At 39.9% G+C, this 11,743-nt stretch overlaps 1 protein-coding gene across 1 annotated transcript in view; it reads left to right on the top strand.

Moving 5' to 3' along the window:
- The window catches only part of RAB4B (RAB4B, member RAS oncogene family), a 152,130-nt gene extending 145,103 nt beyond the window's left edge, over positions 1-7,027 (top strand). The window contains exon 8 of the mRNA XM_069208109.1: positions 1,061-7,027. The gene's annotated coding sequence lies outside the window, so the exon portion shown is untranslated. The remainder of the gene's footprint in view (positions 1-1,060) is intronic.
- Positions 7,028-11,743: the final 4,716 nt, after the last annotated feature.

The following is an 11,743-nucleotide window of genomic DNA, read 5'->3' on the forward strand; positions in this document are numbered from 1 at the left end:
TATTCTGCTTCCCTCATGTACCACCCTGGAAGTGTACCAAAAACGTTATCTTGTTGTCCAGGCTACAGTCTAATCATGTTCCGGGGTCCAGGAAGTAAGCTGTGTGGGGCCATGTACCATTACACTGTGCTGTGGTATCTCACGAGGGTTTATTGGGGTTTCTTTTAGCTTAGCAAATGACGACATAGAACACTTTTTTTTTTTAATGGGATTTTTTTTATTTTATTATTAATATTACAGGTAGAAATTGCGGAAATGCCCATTTTGGGCAATTTTGTGTCCAACCCAGAATTGGAACCTTATTCAGCATATGGAAGATACTGTTCCATTCACGTAGATGAAGGGTGTTGTTTGAATGCTTGAACCATACATTTGAGGGGTAAGGCTGAGCCTGGGTATTTTGAAGATTATGGCTCTGCATTGCCCCTTTAAAAAATGCCTGCTGTCTTCAGTTCATAAACTTGACAGGACTCTTGCCCCTTCAGATCAAAGGTGTCTAATGTTTGGAGGCATTGTGCACTGTGGTTGAATGCAGATGACCATAGAGCCCTTATCCTGTCACCCTCATTGGCCTTAACAGAGGAGCATTGAAAAATGAGAGCTCTGTCGTTAACCAAAAAAAACCCTGTTCTTGACCTTCAGCAGTGCCATTTTAATGGGGTTGGGCATTGTGGGTCTGAAGTGGGATAGACATGCTTTAGGTGATTTCAGGATTTATTTTAGAAGGTAATTATTGGAGCATCTCTAATGAATGGGGCTACAGGAGTCTTGTTCTGGTTTCCCCGGAGAGATATGCAAAGCAGAATACCGGTTAGTATGCTATTATAGGTGCCTTCTGATGAAGATGGCGTGCGTAGAAGCAGGGAGAAGGCAGGAACGCTTCCTTTCTCATATGTTGTTTACCTGCCTCTGTGGAGCTACAAACACCGATCGAATGACTTCAGACTTTTGTATGCAGTAGATGTAGAAATTAAACCACTTAAAGAAGTCAGGTGTGTTTTCTGTTATAAAAAAAGGATTCTTTTGACCGTAGCATTTCTTGTCTCCCTCTTTTGTTTAGTGCTGTACCACGACTTGTCTGGACCAGTGTGAAGGAGCACCCCCAGCCACTTTATTCTGAATTTCAAGATTCTGGGCTTTGCTGCTTTTCCAATGAACCCCTCCATAATTATTCCACTCTCGTCCTAAATACTGGGTTTTAAGAAAGAAGGATCTTGGACATCCTTTCTGCTGATTATGCAAAGGTTCGAAAGCCGTGGTTCCGGTCAGATTTCCAGAGCTGCTGCCACAGGCTGTTGTGGAAACCTTGACGGTACTCCACAACATTTATCCAGTCACAACCGCTGTTTTGATCTACTCGTCCTGCCAGAGACTGTTTTGAAGATGTGCCCAGTGATGGAGAAAGTAGCCATATCTTGTTATGGGCACAACACCAGACCTCTCATAGCAGATGTTTACACGCAGGGGAAGAGGGGAGCAAATGGGTACAGTACGTAGAAGTTGGGACTTGTACATTCAACCCAGGTTTTGAGACCAATTCTTTTCATTCCCAGAGAGTCACAGTGTGCGTCATCTTTTACTCAACTAATAACATAGAGCATAGTCCTGAAAGGCTCTATATCTATAGTTCTTTGAGCCATTCTTTGGCTGCAAAACGTTTGTGGAATAACCGTTTCTTTTATTTCCAATACATTTGAGCAGTCTGCAGCAGCCTCCCTTAAGCATCGACAGAAAGCTTCGTGCGGAGCATGATCAGGAGTTTTCAGCACTTCTGTTTTTTATTTATTTGTTTGTTTACTTTAAGGCAAAGTAAGCTTGTTAACTTTGTTTGTTTTAAATGAACTATTGAAATGAATAGACATCATTGTTTCATACACAAATACTGGTAGCGTAGCATATGAAAATTCTGTTTTTATTTCAGGTGCTTTGCCTTCGTTTTTTGTCTCAGCTGATGTGTTGCCTTTTTAATTGCCATTTACCAGCAGCGTTTTGTGGTGCATTCCAGTCAAAATGTCTCAATCCTGGAAAAAAGAACTGAAAAAGCAAACAGTTTGTGTGAAAGTTACATCGCTACTCTGGGGAAATTGCAGCAATGTTATAGGTTATGCGTAATATTTCAGAATTGCTCTCTGAACTTGCCCTACTCATATTCTGCATTTCTCTCTCAAGCTGATAAATCCATAATTTGCTAAATTATATTCAACATTTCAGTTTCTTTCTAAATCGAGCTTTTCAAATAGTGCATTTGAGAAGACTGTCCCCATCACATTTCAATGTAGACTTTTCTATGATGGGTATTAAATGCGTGTTCACCGTCTTTGTAGTTCTTTTGAAGGGCTTAGTCTATCTAGATGTCTGCAGCCCTAATCAAAAAATCATGGTAGGTTGCAAAAGTAGTGAAAGATGGGGGCGGTGGATAGTTAGAAGTGACTTTTCTGTCCTCTACTGCTCAGTATGTTTGACTCATAGTTGAACAGCACACTGGTGAAAGCACATTGCGACTTGACTAGAACTCTTCGCTTTATGCTTTTGTTGTGTTGTATCCTCGCCATCTTTTGCTGTGCGTTTATCAAGTTTCCAGCTTGTGCTGGCTGGAAAACTGTGTCAAAACTGACATGCTTTAAAATATTCCTCATGTGCATTAAATTTTGTGGGTCAAGCTCACGCTGCATGTCCAACATTCAGATAAAACTTAAGCCTCACTAGGGAAACAATTGCTGCTCTGTATGCACCAGAACATACCACTCGGATGAGCGGATTATCCTACGCCCTTTGCTAAATTATGGTGGTTTTTACATTGTTGACTGGCTTGTGTGCTATTTCAAACTGTTAAAAGTTGTTGATTAATATTGCATTGTTGTGTCACGAGTATTTGTTTTTTTTTGTCATTACCACCATAGTGAAATGGTCATGCCACTTCCCATTCATTTGTAGACTTCTAAAACTAGACCCAGAACGGACTATATAGCTCACAAACTGGTGAAAGGTCACAGTTAATAAAAGTGGCAACATTGAAAGTTCTCTTTAAATAACAGCTGGTACGTTTTCATGGCATGTTGGAGTGCAGGAGGAAGCTCACGTTGTAACCCACTAATGTGATCCCAACACTGTGTCCTTAAACACTGGACCTTGATTCTCCAGAATAATGCAGGGTGGCTTTAAAAAAAAAAAAAAAAAAAATCACTCAGTCTCTAGCATTTTCCAGGAAAACTCTACTCTAGCACGTTTTTTTTGTGTGAACTTATGATTTGGTATTTTCTCTTTGCTGCCAAATTACTTACATTGGATTCATGTGTTTTTTGCAAACTGTATGTCAGCTACTCAAGCAAGTATCCATCTTTAAAGAAGCACATCCATACGCTGCGTAGCGTGCTTGCTTTTTGAAACCTTTGTAAGGCCTGTGTTTTATATCTCTGCTATCCCGGCCCTCGGGTTTCAGAAAGGAGAAGAGCCGGAGCCTGAGAGTAGCAGGGTGTTTTCCTTGGCAAGATGATGAAAGGCTGGAGTTGGTACAATCTTAATTTTCAGATCACAGTCTCTTTTGCTGCGCCTTGTAACCAAGCCCTCCACTATTTAAGTGGTGAGTTTTGTGTTAAAAAAAAGTGAGGTGTTGAGGATATGCTTCGTTTTTTTTTTTTTTTTTTTTTTTTTTTTTACTTGTGGTTGCTCCATTAATACAACGTATTGTTCATATTTGACTTCACTTGCTCCAGTGTTTTTTAATTGAGAAGTTCAAGGTATTTTCTATCATGGCATCTGCCATTCTGATGAACTTGTGCTATTGTTTGCCGACTAATTATTAAAAGCACTTTCATTTCCTTACAGTATGGAACCTTCTGTTTGCCATGCCACAGGGTAGCTGTTACGAAAAGGGACAACGAGAATGGATAGAGAAAATTAAAGTATATGAAATAGAGCGCCCTTTGTCGCCTCAAGTGATCAAATCTTGATGACACAGTTCATAGAAAAAAAGATCAGTTGAGCTGCTTTCCTGCAACCATCCTCGAATTATGTTTGTAATGCACTTTTTCAGAAACCAAAGCATTTCATCAAGAGGTAATAGGCACTTAATTTCCAGGGACTTCGAACAGTGACTGTGTGAAGTTAACTTTGTAACTGATGGTCCAAGTGTTTGAATCTCTCGTTGCTATGTTATGTGAATACACTGGCCCTTTATGTGTGAAGACGTTTTTGTTTGTGGTTAATTCAAATGCAGTGAACATTCCTTCTTTTTTTGAGTTGAAGTGTAGCCTAGGACAATATTACTTATTTGTAGAAATGTCAATTTAATTGTAATTTGAACGTGTCTTTTTCAGGTTCTAGGTAAGGGGTCAGAGAAACGTTGGATGTGTTTAGCCATCATTAAGTCCAATAACTCATCGTCAGTTGTGTGACTCCTGTCTATTTGTGGCTTATTACCTTGCTAGAATGTACTGAAACTGAGGGAGATGTTAGACATGTAATTTTATCTTCCAAGCAGATATTTATACGTAGGACCCAGGGGTTTATTTTCCATTCTTTTGAAAATCCCACGGTGCTACATATATTCTGTTCTCGTGTCTGACACAGCAGCCCACTTCCCAGCTCCAGGTTTGGGTACTAATAAATGAATTGGTCTACAGAGAGCCAGCTTCCAGGTTAATTGTCAAAAACCACGTGCAAGCAAAGCAGACAGTTCCCAGAATTTGTGAAGGCTCACTCTTCTGTCTGGTGTGGCATATAAAGTCTGTAATCTGAAGCACTCAATAGGATACTTGTTGACTTTGGCTGCCAATTGTGCTTGATGTAGTTTGAGTAAGAATAATATAGACAATGCAGAAGAATACCTAACATAAGCAACAGCATTACTTTAGCACCTCTAGAGACCCTATTTATTTTTACTGTGGAAATATTGTGCCTATAGTTAATTCACTAGAACCCCCTTTTGCATCCTGAATTAGATAACTGGGGGATATTCTTTTTTTTTTTTTGTTTTTTTTTAATGACACCTGAAAAGTGAATATATGCAACAGGAAGTTTGACCTATGCAAGCAGTCTGTGATTTTCTTTTTTTTAATGCCTTTTCTTTTTGCGTTTTTTGCTCTGAGAATTCTGCAACCTTTACTTGTTTTGTACTCCCATGTTCCAAAGTGTTCTGTATGCATTTAAGCCATAGAACCTCTCCCAGCTGCTTTCTGTATTCCCCGTTACAGGTGTTCACAAGTTTGATAATTAAAAGAGCTTAGCAATGATGAGAAAAAAAAAACGAATTCCTGAAAAGCAAAAGGTCTTCTCATCTGATGAGGAATAGAGCTAATACTTGGCTACTTTAAATCTTCCCATTTAGAAGTGTCTGAAATGAACAAATGCTCTTTTTTACGACATTGACAAGTTCACTTGTGATTTGTCATTCCACAGAAATGTACAAGTCATCAAAAGCAGCCAGTCTGCACGGGCTGTGGGATTGCCTGCTGTTGCTTCTGTTTTAAGACTGCTGCTGTGTTTGCAGAACATTAACTCAAAACTTTACTCCTCTAGAAGTTTTGAAAAGCTGGTGGCTTATTTGCCTGGAGACTTAACAACATCTAGCCAGCAAAGATGACTGACCAGTTTACTAAAAATGAAGCATTGCAACTTCCTAGGGTGTCAAGAGGGGAAAAGCCTTTTTGGTGCCATATCCACTGGAAACTGTAGACCACAGTCTTTCTACGGCGAACAGACTCCTATATGTTGGAAGAGGAGTTTGTCAATTGGAGTAATATGTCAGGGTATGAGCCCAGATTCTGATCTAAAGATGCATCCTTTACATATGTAAAACACTCACCTGGAACTGTTCGAGGACTAGGTTTTGTTGAATGAGATGGGGAGAGTGAACACAAATAGTTTAACTTGACTTCCCACCCCTACTTCAGTTCTTGTAGTGTTTCTCGGATTTGTTTGTTCAGATCAAAAATTAATTTCGGAAAAGTATTTTTTTTCTCACTCCATCCGTCCTGTTACTCAGTCTGAATGTGCGCTCCAATTATTCCCCCAAACAGCCATCATTAAGAACTTTGTTTTTATGCACGGTATGTTCATAAGTATGTTTTCAGCAAACGTATATTTATACTATGCTTTTCTCCTGGAAGAAGGCCGTGCATTCCCATGCTTGCATTTTTATTGACGGGTTAAGCTGTGCCAAAGGAAGCTCTCCTGTCATCTTGATCAGTTGTCCTGTTTCGAGTAGTAATAAAAGACTATAAAATGCCTATCCCCACATCCATACTTCCAACCTGCATTTGAAAGTGACAAAAATAGAAGGAATTTGTAGTAGGTTTAAATATCTTATTGGCAAAAGCCCCTTCATCTTGTTTCAGAAAATACGGTTTACAATTGTTGGGCCCACTGTGTGACTAATCAGTCGTTAATTCAAATGAGAATCTAATTATGGTGGTGTTCCTTATTAGGGGTTTCAGCTAGGACACAGACAGGTGCACTGGGTAGAATTTAGGTTTCCAAATGTCCCGTCTGTGGTGAATCTGGGATTTATGTACTTGAATTGTAGGTGACCTTTTAGAGCTAGAAAGGCCTCCTCCCTTAATGCATAATAGAGTGTAGGTGTCCCTTTTAGCTGTATACTATCTCCTGCTGTCCCTGCTTCTGAACAGTTGTATCATTTGGAGAAGTTTGAAAGTACTCTTAAAATGATAGTAAAGTTGTGAGATTGTAGAAAAGAGTGCACTAGAAGAAGCACATTACAAATATTTATGTGTGGACAGAGTTTCCCTTTTCAACGCTCATTTAAAGTTTTTTTTTTTATGCTACTGTACAAAAGTGGTGGATGTTATTAACCTTTGTATGAACTGCACAGATTGATGTGAGGAATAATGGCGCAGTTCTCTCTTTTTGTTTTCTGCTATGTCCCAAATAAATTTGCCCAGACGCACAATAAAACCTGGCACTGGTGTACTGTACGTGTCCAGTTCAAAGGGCAGTGTTACTGTAAGTCCTAAAACATATGTAAAAATATATAATAATAAAAAATAAAAAAACATTTATTTCTACAAAATCTTACTTGGGTGCCTGTTGTTTATTTAAAGTCCATATCAATATGTCAGCAAATGTAATGCAAATTTTGCTCAAATCCATAATGCTTCTGTGCGGTTTCCGAACGTGAAAGTGCTGATGTACCTTTTCAAACTTCTCTCGAATGTTTTGTTTCTAGTTGGCGGGTGGAGGTGGGCAGATAGAAGAAACATATTGAACCACCTGCGAAGTGTCTTAGTTGTTCTAGGCACCAAGACAATGCATTCAGTTTGCTTGCTGTCTAGTTCTGCTTTCTTTCCATCTGGCTGCTAATTATAGATGCCATGCACGGTATCTCCAAAAGACATTGCTTCAAAATCAACACCCCACGCCCAGCGGATTTACACAATCTTTAATATTTCAAAACCTCTGTTGCTGTGCAATTCGTATTTCTTTCACCAATCTTAATGGTACAGAACTTTTTTTTATGTATGTTGGTACCATTTTTGCTTTTCAAGATCATATATAATGTCCTTGTGTTTTTTGCTGTTTGCCAGTGACTTCAGTCAATGTCAGTTACACGAATATTTCTCCAAGCGTGGGCAACCCAGACCCTTCCTCTTTTGCCTGGTCACTTTTCATGCTGTCACTGTAGCTGTATTATCGGTCTAAATAGCACTTGAAGAACTGATTGCAGGCATTGTTCAATAAGGGGTTGGTTTTGTTGGTAATGTATGGTGTGCCTACGTAGAAAAGAGGTGTGCATTACACTGTAAGGATTGCACTATACAGGATTGCAATCTGCAGTGCCTTTCAGAATTCATATTAGGGTTGCACCCCTGTTTTGTGGGCACTCATTTTCAAATTTAGAGTGATCTTTTAGGCCCAATCAATTACACACTTGTTAGTAGCTCCTAGATGGATAATACACAGTTGAACTATCCGGTCTCCCAGGAATTTGGGTGGTTCTTCCACTCCTAATAACATTGAGACTGTACTATACGCAGGTGAGCTTTCCATTCTGTTTAGTACAACCTGGAGTGTATTGACTCCGCAAGGCTTCCCCCATGAAGTTCTTTGAAGTTTCAGCCTGGTTACTTTCTGGATCTTAGAATTACACAGCGAATACTGATGGATTTTGATGTGCCAAATTGCAAAAATATACCATTATCGTCTGTTCATCAGTGTTTTCCTCAGCTGTTATAGGTAAAACTTTCTCCTCTCATTTATTGGTGTTAAACTTAGTCACAGTCTGACCAGGTCCCATTTTTTGCCCTTATTCTTGATAAGTACATTGTGTTTGAATGGAAGGAGGAGAATTAGAAGGACTCTCAAACATTACTGGAAAAAAATGTTAAGGCCTCAACAAACTGCAGTTTCTCTTCCTCTTCAGGGGTTGAATCGCAGGCTTAGGCACTGATACATTCTGATTTAAATACCTTTTCACATTTGCTTAAAAATCATTTTACTGCGCATTTTTAACAGAAATAAGTTGACTTGTACAGCCACCGTAACTACTCCAGCAAGCATCCCTGCCAGTGGTGCTGTAAGCATTTTTGCTGTTTAGGCATATGTCACACATCTTTGATTATACAACCCCCCCATAGAAAACAACAGTAAAACACTCCCTCCCTGCCCCTTTCCAACTAATAAGAGGAAGGGAGGTGGAGCACTACCTATAGCATGAATAGTGTCAAGTGTGCTATGATATTACCGCTATGGACTACTGACCAGGATTAGTTGGGCGCCACATGGAGGAGTCTGGAGGTGACCGTGCGTTAGGTCCCTAGTTAAGCAACTTTGCAAGAGCCATCCTGTGGAATCGTAGGCAGTTAGTCAAAGGGTTATGGCACCCACAGTCTAGGTGGTGTGAAGTATGTATTTTATGAGAACGGGAGCTAATCAGATGCTTCCCCCTTCCTGTGAATTTCTTTTCTGCATGGGTTATTGTATTTGCTCAATGCCTAGGGTATTACAGAGAATACTAAACCAAAGGACAGTAGGAGGTGGCAACTATTACAAATTGCAGCAGTAGGACAGCACCACCAGCACTAATTCACCAACCTCCCCACCCACCCCACCCCAAGAGTCTGGTCACCTTATTACAATAAAATGTGCTACAACATACATCACTTCTACTGCAAGGAAGTGTAATCATGGAAACTGCTCAAAAGGAAATACCATACGGAGCATTATATACTTATCTGGAGCAAAGCATAAATGAACAGTTGTTTAAAATATATGGTTCTGGAGCCATTATTTATAGCTGTTGTAAAGTTTATTCATGCATACATATTTATTCAAGTCATACCATACAGATTACACAGTGTTAGTGCTTATCATACGAAGACATCAACTACATCTATGAAATGTGTATTTTCCATATTTGAATCCATACATCATTCAATTATCTTTCATATTTGTGGATATTTGTAACTTTGTTTATATATGTTTTTGTAATATATGTGATATGACCTGTGTAATTATTTATACATGAATACACTTTTCAAGAAACAAATTCATGGTTACAGATTCATTTTTTTTTTTTTTTATTATACCGTTTATGCTGTCATTTATAGATTTGGGTACCATCCTGTCCACACCACCAGCATGTAGTTGAGGCTGAGAGAAACATCCATCCGAGAGAAACAGGTGTTAAGTACTGTTGGTGCATCTACTTGTAGGCCATTTCCCACTGGTGAATACTGTGATGTATTTTGGAAATTCCCCACCATAACCTTTCCCATTGCTTGTCTAGGATAGCACTTTCAAACCCACATTCCCATCTAATTTGATAGGGATGTTAGCGGGTAGGTTTGCTGTTTTGAATAGTTTGGTATATTTTTTGGTATAAGAACATAATTGTGACACAGATTTTCACATTAGGTTAACTGCAGCTGATGCATTCAGCAGGAAAGGTACCCACTGTTGATGCTGGAAGTACAAAAGGCAAAACTTTTCAGATATCTGGAGCTTTTGTTTGCATTGCTCAAAAGACATTATGGCCACTCCCTGGAATAAGTCACTTAGTGTCCCGCAGTCACCTTCTGCTCATTCTTGAGAAAATAAGGGTGTACTTGAAAGAGTGAGGAACAGGTTTAGAGAGATTGGGTTGTTGGGGGAGGATACATTAAAATCTTGGCTACAATGTGGGGGCTTTAGCCACCCCAGATAAATATATCTAGTTTTTTTTTTTTTTTTTAATAAAGAACGCATATATAACTAGTGGGGATGGGTGTTCGGAGGGTTTGGAATAGGTAGAGCAGCCTGGGTAGGGTATTCATCTTGATTTCATCGTCTGACTAAGGTGCATAAATATTAACTGGGAACCAGTGTTGAAAGTTTTCTAGGACCTTTTTGCAGCATTCAGGCTAGTTAGAATTGGTCCAGGTGCCTCATTATGTCAAGGCCAAGAAACCTTAAGAATGGGGGTGGTCCAGTGAAAGGGAACAAGAGCTTGCAACTGAGGTGATTCTGTAGGCAGCAACAAAATATTCAATATTTGAGACTTTTCTTTATTGATCTTGAAACCCAAGGCATGGTCAAGGCTATCAAGTAGGTCCACTACTGCGGAGAGAGACTCTGATGAGTTGTTTAAGGTAAGGAGCAAGTCTTGAGTAAAGGGGAATGCCTTGTGTGTTAGTCCTCCAAACTGAATGCTAGGCGTCCTTTGGAAGGTCCCAATCTTTATAGCCAGAGGTGCAAAACGTCTATTGGCTTTTTAACCTGCTAGAATCCTGCTTTTCATTCTCTGTCCCAGTTGGATTTTGTCTAGGACAGAGCCCAAGAAGACCCAGTTAACTCAGTTGAATGCTTTCTCAGCATCAAGTGAGTGGATGAGAACAGGGATTTTTGGGGGAAGCATTTTCAACCAGGTGAGCAAGCCGCCTCACATTAACAGCTCCCTTATTGTTTCGTAGGAGCAAAACTTGGTCTAGGTCGATCAACTCAGGAAGAAGGGGGTGTAGTCTCATTGCTTAAATTTTGAAGTGTAAAGCTTTGTGGGTGCAATAACGAGAGCAGTGGGTGTATACGATTGGGTGTTAGCACAATTTTGGCTTCACAGAAAGTGGGAGTTATTCCTGCAGTACTTGTGAATGAGTTGAAGGGCTCAAACGGGGAGAAAGAGTTTGTCCAGGCCAGGAATTTTCCCCTGCAACATTGCATTCAGAGTTTGCCATAATATTGAATAGTTCATGAGGTTTCAAGACCTTCCCCCTGGTCTGTAGTAAGAGGCGTTCAGTTTGTCAAGGTACATGTGTATTTCTGCAGAGCGTTCAGCTCCCTGACCATAGCGTGATTGAAAGAAGCCTCTTGAAGGCTTACTGTTTCTCGTGCTCCATTGTTGCCCACTTACTGGATGTCCTCATTATTAGGGTTCTGATCTTGTCCCATTTCTCCTAAGTATTTCCCCAATTCGAGTAAGAACCTTCCAGCCTGTGGGCTTTGAGTTGACCTCTAAGGATACCCAGTTCTCTTGGAGTGTTTTTTTTGGTCTTGGGTTTGCTTGTCTTTTTGTTCGAGGGATCTAATTTCTGCTGCAAGCTTGTCGTCAAGCAGCAGGCCTTTCTTGCTCAGTCTATCTCTGTTGTTTGTATTGCTTTGCAAATCAAGGCTGTATGAAGTACACCTTTCCTGTGTGGTTGCCCCATATTTTTCATCTTTTGGTGAACCCTATATTTCTGCAGGTTTTAGAACTCTGTGCACTCTACCTGCTAACCAGTGAAAGTGCATGTACTTCCTCTTTAAACCTGCCCGA

This window comes from Pleurodeles waltl, chromosome 9 (genome assembly GCF_031143425.1).
Source record: "Pleurodeles waltl isolate 20211129_DDA chromosome 9, aPleWal1.hap1.20221129, whole genome shotgun sequence".
Classification (NCBI taxonomy): domain Eukaryota; kingdom Metazoa; phylum Chordata; class Amphibia; order Caudata; family Salamandridae; genus Pleurodeles; species Pleurodeles waltl.